The sequence below is a fragment of the Equus asinus genome, chromosome 24, assembly GCF_041296235.1.
Source record: "Equus asinus isolate D_3611 breed Donkey chromosome 24, EquAss-T2T_v2, whole genome shotgun sequence".
NCBI lineage: Eukaryota > Metazoa > Chordata > Mammalia > Perissodactyla > Equidae > Equus > Equus asinus.
The window spans coordinates 41,927,915-41,938,100 of NC_091813.1; the positions used below are offsets into that span (position 1 = coordinate 41,927,915).

At 42.3% G+C, this 10,186-nt stretch overlaps 1 long non-coding RNA gene across 1 annotated transcript in view; it reads right to left on the reverse strand.

Moving 5' to 3' along the window:
* LOC123280481 (uncharacterized) overlaps positions 1-9,311 on the reverse strand; it is a 40,842-nt gene extending 31,531 nt beyond the window's left edge. The window contains exon 1 of the long non-coding RNA XR_011497752.1: positions 7,674-9,311. This is a non-coding gene — a long non-coding RNA (uncharacterized lncRNA). The remainder of the gene's footprint in view (positions 1-7,673) is intronic.
* Between the last annotated feature and the right edge of the window lie 875 nt (positions 9,312-10,186).

Genomic DNA, 10,186 nt, shown 5'->3' on the forward strand with positions numbered 1-10,186 from the left:
TTCGCCAGTTGGGATCCCGGGTGCCGACGTGGCACCGCTTGGCAAGCCATGCTGTGGTAGGCGTCCCATGTATAAAGTGGAGGAAGGTGGGCACGGATGTTAGCTTAGGGCCAGTCTTCGTCAGCAAAAAGAGGAGGATTAGCAGCAGATGTTAGCTCAGAGCTAATCTTCCTCAAAAAAAAAAAAAAGAAAACTCATGAGGAGACATAAAGAAGCAGATAAAGAAAGGAGTTTGGACAGTCTGATAAAGTTTTCTTTGTAGACTTAATTTGAAGGAATGATCACATAAAGGCTTCTGGTTTCCTGAAGATGAGGAAGAGAGAAGCATTAACATTCTGTAGCTTATTTCCTAACGTGAAAACAGCGTTAAAGGTAAAACTAAGCCAGAATTCAGTCAGGAGGCACAGTGAATGAAGAACACCTCCTACACAGGTCAAACCAACCCTGATCTTGTGTTAAGAGATTCAGTGTTCAGCTGTCTAATACACACAGTACTTTCCTGAAAATAACATAAGTTCAAGTTTTGAGATGTTTATGGGTTTTTTTTTTTTGAGGAAGATTAGCCCTGAGATAACTGCCACCAATCCTCCTCTTTTTTTTTTTTTTTTTTTTGCTGAGGAAGGCTGGCCCTGAGCTAACATCCATGCCCATCTTCCTCTACTTTATATGTGGGATGCCTACCACACCATGGCTTGTCAAGCAGTGCCATGTCCGCACCTGGGATCCGAACCAGCGAACACCAGGCTGCTGAAGCAGAACATGCACACTTAACCACTGTGCCACCAGGCCGGCCCCAATGGTTTTTTTAAAAAAAATTTTATTTTGTAATCTTGGTTAAAATACGGTCACTAGGTCTCATAAAAATGGCTCGAATTGTTTTTTAAAAACCTGTTTTCACAAAATATTGAAAACAAACACTTCAGGCATCTCAAAGTAATTTTTTATACTAAGTGAGTACCTCTTCTTTATAAACAAGAATAATATTTTGCTGACATATACACCATAGTTTCCATCTTCACACAAAGTTCCACGCCTTCAAATACTTTGAAGATTCAAAATATTTAAAACCAGTCAAATACTTAAAACTGTATAACCAATTCTATAGGTGCAGTAAAGATTAATTAAAATGTAATTTGCTTTTTAGAATATTTCTAATACATTTCCAATCGACAAAAAAAAAACCCCAAAAACCAAAAGAAGAAAAATACAGAAAGTAAAGAAAGCTGACACCCAACCTCTCTGGAGTGGACTGGGAAGTTAAAGAGATAGAACCTTGATCTCAATGAGGGAAAGGCGGAGGTACCAGGCACGTGTCCCTCTTCGTGGGAGCCATGGCCCAAGCCACTAACCTGTTTAGTGTCTTCTATTTGCTTTGAGTTTGTTTTGATAATGTAACAGCAACAAAAAAGATGGAGAGGGGATGGTTTAGGTGAAATATGAAACCTGATGGAACTATTTGAATATCTGCTACCCGTAGCTAAATAATAGAGCTGTGAAATTGTGAGTTTTCTTTAGCATATTTTATAGAGACTAGCCAATACATATTTAACAATTAGGAAAAACACTACCTGTATAGTATCATTCATTATGGACATTTTCTTATTATAACCAGTTCATCAAAACACTTTATTATTAGAGGCCATGAATCCAATAAGAAAAATTAAAATTATGTGTACTGTTATCCCCTCACTGAAATGGAATTTTCCTATATATTTTCATAAAGTGTCTCTCTAATTTTTACTTAAGTACCATACGTATTCTATAGGCAAACATGTGCCATTTTCCAAACCAAGCATTTTGAAAGTTCTTCTTAAATAAAATAAACTTTGCCTCTCTGCACTGACTTGCATCTGTCTTACTATATACACACACACACACACACACGTGCACATACAGAGGCGACAGAGCAAGAGAGAGTAGAAAAATCATGGATTTAGAAGCAGAAACCTCTGGAGCCGGTTGTTTCTGTTTACCTAATTACACGATGTGAACGAAGTCATTTAATTTTCCTGAACTCCAGTTTCCTTTGTTATAAATTGGTTATAATAATAACCTCTTTGCCTACCTCAGAGAATCATGGTAATACCCCAAAAAGATGACATATAGGAAAACATCTTATACAAAGACATGATTTTCACAAAATATTTAAATGTATTTCTTATGCTTTAAGGGCTCGGTTTCAATAAGAGCTATCTTTGTTAGGCAAAAGTTGAGTTATGAAACTAAAAGTACAACTTTCCATATGATGTGGAGTTTCCTGTTCTGTGTTTTACAGGGCCATGTCCCAGATGGGCGACTATTTATTACCATATGACCAACTCAAGCTTTGATTACAGTTATTAGGGCACGAAAATATTGACAGAGCTGAAATCCCTGTTGTGAAATACAAGGACCATGAATATCTAAAATATCATGGGGCATGTCCTTCACTCATGGGTTCTAATAGCTAAGGAGGTTGAGGATAATTTCATCAAAATGATCAGAGTTGTAAATAGAAGGTTAAATATTACCTTACTAACGAATTATCGATTCGACTTCCCTGTGGTAATAGGAGGTCATGCTGAGACCTGGACTTCGATACACCCATGGGGCTGACCCAAGGCCAACGAGAAGGAAGCCAGTTCTCCTTCCTGGGTACCGCTCCTGGATGCTGCTGGGCTCCATTCCAGGTGACTTCCTGCCCTACTGCCCTGGCCTGGTACCTTTGTGATCACCCAGGGCCTGGGGTGGGACCTTCCTCCTGAACCTCCCTCACTCTCAGTCCATGCTTCAGACTTCCCTTTCCTCCCAAAGGGCTTCTCATTGTCTGTGAAATTACTGCTCTGGGTCCAGGTTTCCTGTGCCCCATGCAAGTGACAGTCAACTAATCAACCAAGTCCAAGGGTCTCCCACCGAAATGACTACAGGGGCCACACACACAAAGTAAATGCTGAAATAGACCAGGTGGGGCCTGTCACCCTGAAGAGTGTGTGAACCGTGGAACCAGTGATCTCTGTAGCCATAGCTGAGATGAGCCTTATAGAAACCTAGGTCCCACTGCAACCAGAAATTATCAGGAAAAAACAGAAATCTGGGTTTGTATTTAAAATCTTGACTTTATAAATGTTGGCAAGCAAATCAAAGTATTTTCTGAGTTTTAAAAATCTGCTTGTTTATTTTAAACTCTGAGTTGACAAAATAAAACCAATCAACAGGCCATATTCAGCCAACAGGCAGCTCTCTTTCCACCTCTGAGTTAATAGGTGCAAATAGAGAACATTAAAGGAGGACTCCCTCCCCAAATACACGTTGAATGCTCCTCGCCCTGTCAATTAAGATATGTGCATCACAGGAACAGCCTGTTGATGCCCCATTTCACTATGTTGGAAATCAAAAGGAACCAGGTGTGGTGAGTATTTCAGACTGGATTGGAGGAAAAGGTGACCCATGGCACAGAGAAGGAAATATTTTTGGAAGCTGGATCCTTGTGCTTCCCCTTCACCTGTTCTACTGACAGATCCAGCTGACTTTGCACTAAAACATCCTTATGAACTTCAGCTACGGCACAGACACCATATTCCTGCCCCACTGGGTGCTTTATAGCCCCTCCCCCGGGCATTCTGATGGTCTAGAGCCTTGGGGGAAGGGGGAAGAATGTACGCCAGAGGGCAGGACACACGCAAGTCAACACACAAGTCCAGATGAGGAAGTCATAGGTCATTTAGCAAGTTATTAGCAAAGACAGAAATAAGAGCAGATTTTATTATTTCCAGTTAATCCAAAGGTTGTCACTAGTTCAGAGAATCACAGAGTAGCTACCCTAGGAGGGTCTGCCTCCACCTCTTCATTTTTCGGATGAAAAGATTAATGCCCAGAGACTTCTAAACCCAACTACATCAATGTCACGTGCCTTGCTTACTGTCCGAGACAAGTGCATTGAAGAAAATATGTTTTCCTGTGCCTGGTCTCCTCCACGTAGGTATAAATATTGCTTTATGCCACATAAATGTCAGGCCAGCACTTCTCAGAAATGGAGAAGGTCAATAGATGTTATCAGTGGTCAACATATTACTCTATCACTGATTATAATACCAACACCCAATAATTGTCTCCATTTCAACCTGAAACTGGTCAAGTGTGAAAAATGTGCCCCTGTTACTCAAGAAGTCTCTGAAAAGCATCCCTCTGCTGTTTGTGACTTCTGAAAACCAAAGAACGACTCAACCAAAAAACAGTTTGATTGAATTACCTTGCAGAAACCACCTTTAAAACCAGTGAGCCTGTGAATTGCAAACAGGATCTCAACCAGTCTGGAAGTGGGCCGTAATAGGGTTTCTCTAATCAGAGCCAGTGTATCCACAGCTGTGGAGAAAGCAAGGCCTAAAAATCATGGACCAGTATGAGAGATCTGCCTGGCAGTTCTGCCGTGGTAGGAGAAGAAGCCACTCTTCTTAATGAAATGAGAAACAGGCTTACAACACAGGGCACTACGAGTGGCTCCCAGTGAAAGCGACGTGTGCTGTATGGTGGTGTCACCCACAGGAACTGGTTTAACAGTCATGTCCTGCTTTGTTAGCATTATGTTTTACTGGGACGGTTTTATGGATCTTTCATTATTATTCCAGAAAAAAAGATTATTAATCAGGTCAGTACCAAACCTCTCTTTTAACAGATGGAGAAATGAGGGTGAGCATTAAGGCTTTTCAGCTCCTTCCCTGTGTCACTTTGAAGCATCACACCTGGGATGCTGTGGCCGAGCCCCCTGGCCACAGCAGTGGTCCCTTAAACTGTGGGGAAATAACAAGCGGGGGAGATGATCCAGACCTAGGAGCGAGTCAGCTGTACTTTGGGCTTAATGCGGGGGAGAGGGAGGGATAGTCTACCATTTCAGAAATGTAGGTTTTGACCTTAAATTGTGTCACCCCAGAATATTTTGCTTTTTTTTTTTTGTTTGTTTAACCATCATGAGTCTGTATTCTGAATTATGAACAATTTCCAACACGACTTCAACTGGAAACTATTAGCTCATTTAGGCACGATCTGTGTCACTTAACAAAACGCTCCTTCAGTCTAGTAAATAAACATGCTTTCCTGGGTGCAGTATGTTTAACACACACACGCGTTCTTAGTTCTTCCCACAAAGAACTGGTCTATTACCTATTGTCACGTCCTCAAAAGGGAAGTAGCAACTATTCAGGTCAAGTTATGTAGAAGGGAAAAAAAAGTGTGACGGGTCCTATAAAATAAAATCCTTCACATTAGTTGAGTAGGAGTTTAAGAAGCATTTTCATATAACTAATGTAAACCTCACAACCACCCTTGTTTTATAGATGAAGCACCAGAGGATTGGGAATGTTAAGGGACTTGCCCAAAGGCCCCTAGCTTCTAAAATGCTCAAGTCAGAGCCTGAGAATGCCTCCAGCTCCCCTGCTCCTTCAAACACATGCTCCTTCCTCCCCAAACTTCCTTCCCCAAGTGAAGAAGGAACCCAGGCTTTCTCCTCGTAGCATTCATCTCTAACAACCAGATAAATGCCTTCACGCCCTTTTCCACAAGATCTTCCCCTGCTCTGAATTTTTGGTAAAATAAGTATCATAACCATGAAGATAAGGGCCACACATGCCTTCGTCCCTACTCTCTTCCCAAACCAAGCATGATGCCTTTCTCTCTTTGCAATAGGTATTTCTGAAAGGAAGGAAGGGAGAGAGGGAAGAGGGGTGGAAAGGAAGAAAGAAATAAGAAGAGAGAGAGGAGAAGGAAGAGAGAAAGGAAAGGAAGGAGGAATCTTAGAAAATGCATCTCCTCTCTTACGTCAGTGGCTAACCACACAGAAGTGCTTTTAAGACCTCACTATTTGCTTGTACTCTGCTAGGAAATAAGAGAGATGCCCATTAGGGATCCCGCTGTCAGCAAAATTATAGTAAAAAGATGACAAAAATGGATCAATTAGAGAAAATGCCAGTGTCAGACAGACTGTCAGTGGGGGCCGTTTAGAGAGTGGGCGGTGGTGAGACAGGTGAAGCCCTGAGGACGAGGGACCGTGGGGGTGCCCAAAGCTGCTCTGAGATCTCACCTAGGGGACAGAAGAAAGTAGCTGCTCAAGGAGTGCAGGCTGACACAGGAGGAACTTGATTCCCGGTTTTACGTGCTTTACGTGCATTACATGCGACAGGCCCAGAACACCACAAGGTGACACTGGCTACTCTGTGGGCATGAAGTGACTCCGTGAGTCATTGCTAGAATGTCAAAGGGATTTCTTAGTCAGGAAACAGTCTCTGCCTAGGTGTTTATGATCAACGACTTAGACAAACAGATGTCTAAAGAGCAAATAAGCCAGCACAGAGCCCTGGGTCCCTGGGGCGCAGGCTGAGCCTCATTTACTATGACAGCAGCCTGGGCCTCGCACATCAGGCCTCTCACCACTGCAGCAAAGTGTGTGACTTCTCCATTTACAACTCTGCTCTTTGCCCAGCATTTCACTCAAGGGGGACCGACCAGCATCGATCCAAACACAATGCCCCCACGATAAGATAGCTTAAGAAAAAATAATAGTAACTTGTGAAATGGATTTGTCTTTTCAACATAAAGATATTGCAAAAATCCTGATCCAAGTCACTCTACGTGATTCCCATTGGGCAGGCCGTGACTTACAAAGCTTGAAATTTAAAATGGCATTCTGCGTTGGAAGAAAGGTGGTTTTCATGATTTACATTGAAAGAGTTATGTCTTATTGGACACACATGTATAATCTTGTAATCACTTCGCATCTGGGGCCTCAATTTGCTCTTGAGTATAATGCTTAAATGGAGAGAGGAATGACCTCTATCCTTTCCCTTTCAGGACTGAGATTCAGTGAATCTGATCTCTTTCTATCCCTGAGGTAGAAAACAACACTAGAAGCCCAGAGTCTCCTGTTGAGGAACATTCAGGGCCCTGCAGGTTTTGAATGACTAGTTAAGCAACATCAGCCTGCTCCCTAGACTCTCTCAACTGGAGAACCAGTCTCTGTCTTCCTGTGTCTGAGATCAAGCAAAAGAGCTCAAGATTTAGAGATGCCGCCAACAGATTATTTCATCAGCATTTGTCTTCCTGAAGTATTATCAAGGTATTTTTGTTCTAAAAAAAATCGTCAAATAATTCTGCAACTGAATGTTCAAAATATTGGCAAAAAAAGAGCCCCACTCTTTGAACCGGAAGACCTAGATTTTAGCACTTACTACTTAGGTGACTTCCATTCTTGACATACAGGGCCTCCCAAGCCTCAGTATCTTAGAAATAGGGTAAGGGAAGGAGGAATGCCTTCCATGTCTAGCTCGCGGCTTTGACTGAGGGATACAGGAGATATCTGGGGGAAAAGTGCTTCGTAAACTTCACACCAAGGAAAGGGACTGTATTTTTTTTACTGTGAACCACTGTTCTTGTGACTAGAGTACGCTGGATCTATGAACACAGCAAGAGTCTAAACATGTGTTATAAAATTAAGACGAAAAGTTAATGCCTTAGCAAAGGAAGCATTGGTTTTATTATTATCATTGCTGAAAGGACAGAGGGAATTCAATGCTAACAATCAGAAGAAAACTCATCAGAAGGAGCTCCACCCTTTCAAGATTGTTAAACCTTGTGACGACACAGGCAACCAGCAACTGGAGCACCTCCCACACTGAAGCAACGCGAGTGACAGTGGCATCACTCACCCTTTCGTTGGTATCGAGTGCATCTGCCACTAAGAACAACACCCAGGTCCACATAATGACAGAGCCAACACGGGTCAGCATCGCCTCCTCACGAAGAGCAATCCCTGACAGAGACCTGGAATGCCATGATGAATCTCCACGGATCTCAGTCAGCCAACGAGACCTCCAGAAATGCTGAACTTCAACAGCGATTTGCTCTTCCAGGCCACATAGGAACTTTTCCAGGCAGAAAGGAGTACCTCTCTTACCTGGGTAGGCATAATCATGACAAGTAGCATGAAGAGTCACCAGTCAAAAACAACCGTTGGGCTGGGCTCCTCTTGACTTTCCACACATCTTGCAGGGCGGAACCTTTCCTGAAAATCCTGAAGTTCAGATGTTTACAATTACAGGCAATGAGGCTCAAAGAGCCAGCCTCATGGATCACTTGTGTTTTATTTTTGGTTTTGTTTTCATTAGATGAACGCTGAGCTGAGCCATGAGCCTTCCAGGGAGTTGCACAATCTCAGCTTTTAGAGATTGTGTTTCATGGTCACAGAAAAAAAATAATAATAATTGGATTTAATAGGTTTTCACAATCATATTATCTACTTAACCTTCCAAGATCATTACTCACTTAATTGCAAGCCCCAAGGAAAGATCGTAGGGTAGGACTACACTAAGCAGTCATAACAATAAAAAAGCAGATTCTTTACCTGATGTAATCTAAATAAAATATCAAAAATCAGTTCAACTGTTCTGATTTAAGCCCCTTCGATTTGGAATAATTGCACTCCTTTGATAATTATTCCCATGATAAAATGGATACTTACATATTATTTAAGTTTATATGTTTATTCGTAAATATATATTTACGTGTGCCTAAAACAGATTATATTAGTCTAAAGTGACAAAATATAAGCCTCAAGCTGCGGGTGACAGGCTTTCACTCTGTTACACTGTAGCTTTGTGCAAATACTCTCATCCCCTAACGGAAGAGTAATGACAACTAGGAATTTCAAGGTCCTTTAGAACATTGTGCCCCCACATCAGGGTGGAGAGCACTCAGAACACATCATAGGTACCGGAGAAGGGTGCTTCTACCCTGTATGAAGTGAATTCCTCGCTTGGCTGTAGACTACCACAACAGATGATTCAGGTTATGAGAAGCTTTAATTAGCTGTTCTACAAATGAGAGCATTCTTCAGTCTCCAAAAAGATGTTTTCCATCTCGACACCGTCTAAAGGAAAATCTTGAACGAAAGACTTACTCTCAATCTGTTTCTTATGCTCTCATTTACTTCTGCAGGATTAAAGCAAAACAAAAGCACTTTTTTGACTCTCTACAGAGTGCACTATAATTGGATTCCTCATTCCCGTCCCGAGCCAAGGCATCAGATCCATGTTGCTTCTGCCAAATTTTTTCTTCAAGCTGCAATGTCCTTGTTTGTGTTCTCTCCCGGTGTTCCAGGTTACACTGTTAAGCCAGGCTCCAACTGTCCCACATCCTTCCACAGAAGTCTTGTTTTGTTGTTGAGAAAGGCTCAGACTGTGGATGAAGTCACACGTGTTTATAATGCAACTGAAACACTGCCCCAGGAGGACTGTGGCTGAGGAGCGGGTAACAGCAGATCTGACAGCTGCAGGTGAGGCTGGCTGACGGAGGATGATCACACCAAAGTATAGCAAACACTGGCCTTCTCTCTGGGCTCCAGAAAGTCCTAAGAACCAGGGCTGGGAAGACTCTATTGATCTAGCCCTGGAAGCTTTTTCTAAGTCTGCCCAGAGCCTGACATGCTAAGAGAGTCCCAGACGTTGGGTTCCTCCACAGTGACCTTGCGGTAGGTCAAGGAAGAAAAGAAAAAACCTATCTTCTTTGAAAAACCAGTTTACAAGTCTTTCTATAGGAAAATTCTACACTCCTGATTAACCATTCCTTTCAGAAGTATGTGGAAGGGAAGGAGACAGTATTGTAATAAAATTAAAACCCTACTTCTTCTGTAAGATGTTAAAAATCCATTTTACATTAGGTAATGCCCTGATGAGATGGCCAAGACAAAAAAAGATTTGGTTAAATGACTATACTATTCTAATTCTCAAAAGGATGGTTTCAGGGAAAGTTGGTGTTTGGTTACTTGGTTCCTACAACTGAGAGAATACACCAGAAGATTCTGTACACCCCACACCAGTGGTCATTTCAGGGGCACAGGACAGCCATGGTTTGCTCCAATCTTTGTCTCCTCCCCACTCCACTCCACCTCTCCCCACCCCTGGCCTATGGCCAATACTGGCATAGCTCATTTTCTTTGTCTCTTTTCCAAAAGCAACTCACTCCTCTCAGTGTGCTTCCCAGCGCATCATTTCAAGTATCAATCCTGACTCTAAGCTTGCCGGGTGGTATCTGGCATCAGTGTCCCAATAATAGAGCCACAACCAAGAGATCTCTTCAGGACTTCCTGCTCCAGGGATAACACAGCTAAACTTGGCAGGTACACGCTATGGAGGACCTGAACCTCAGGAACTATTCCATCCTT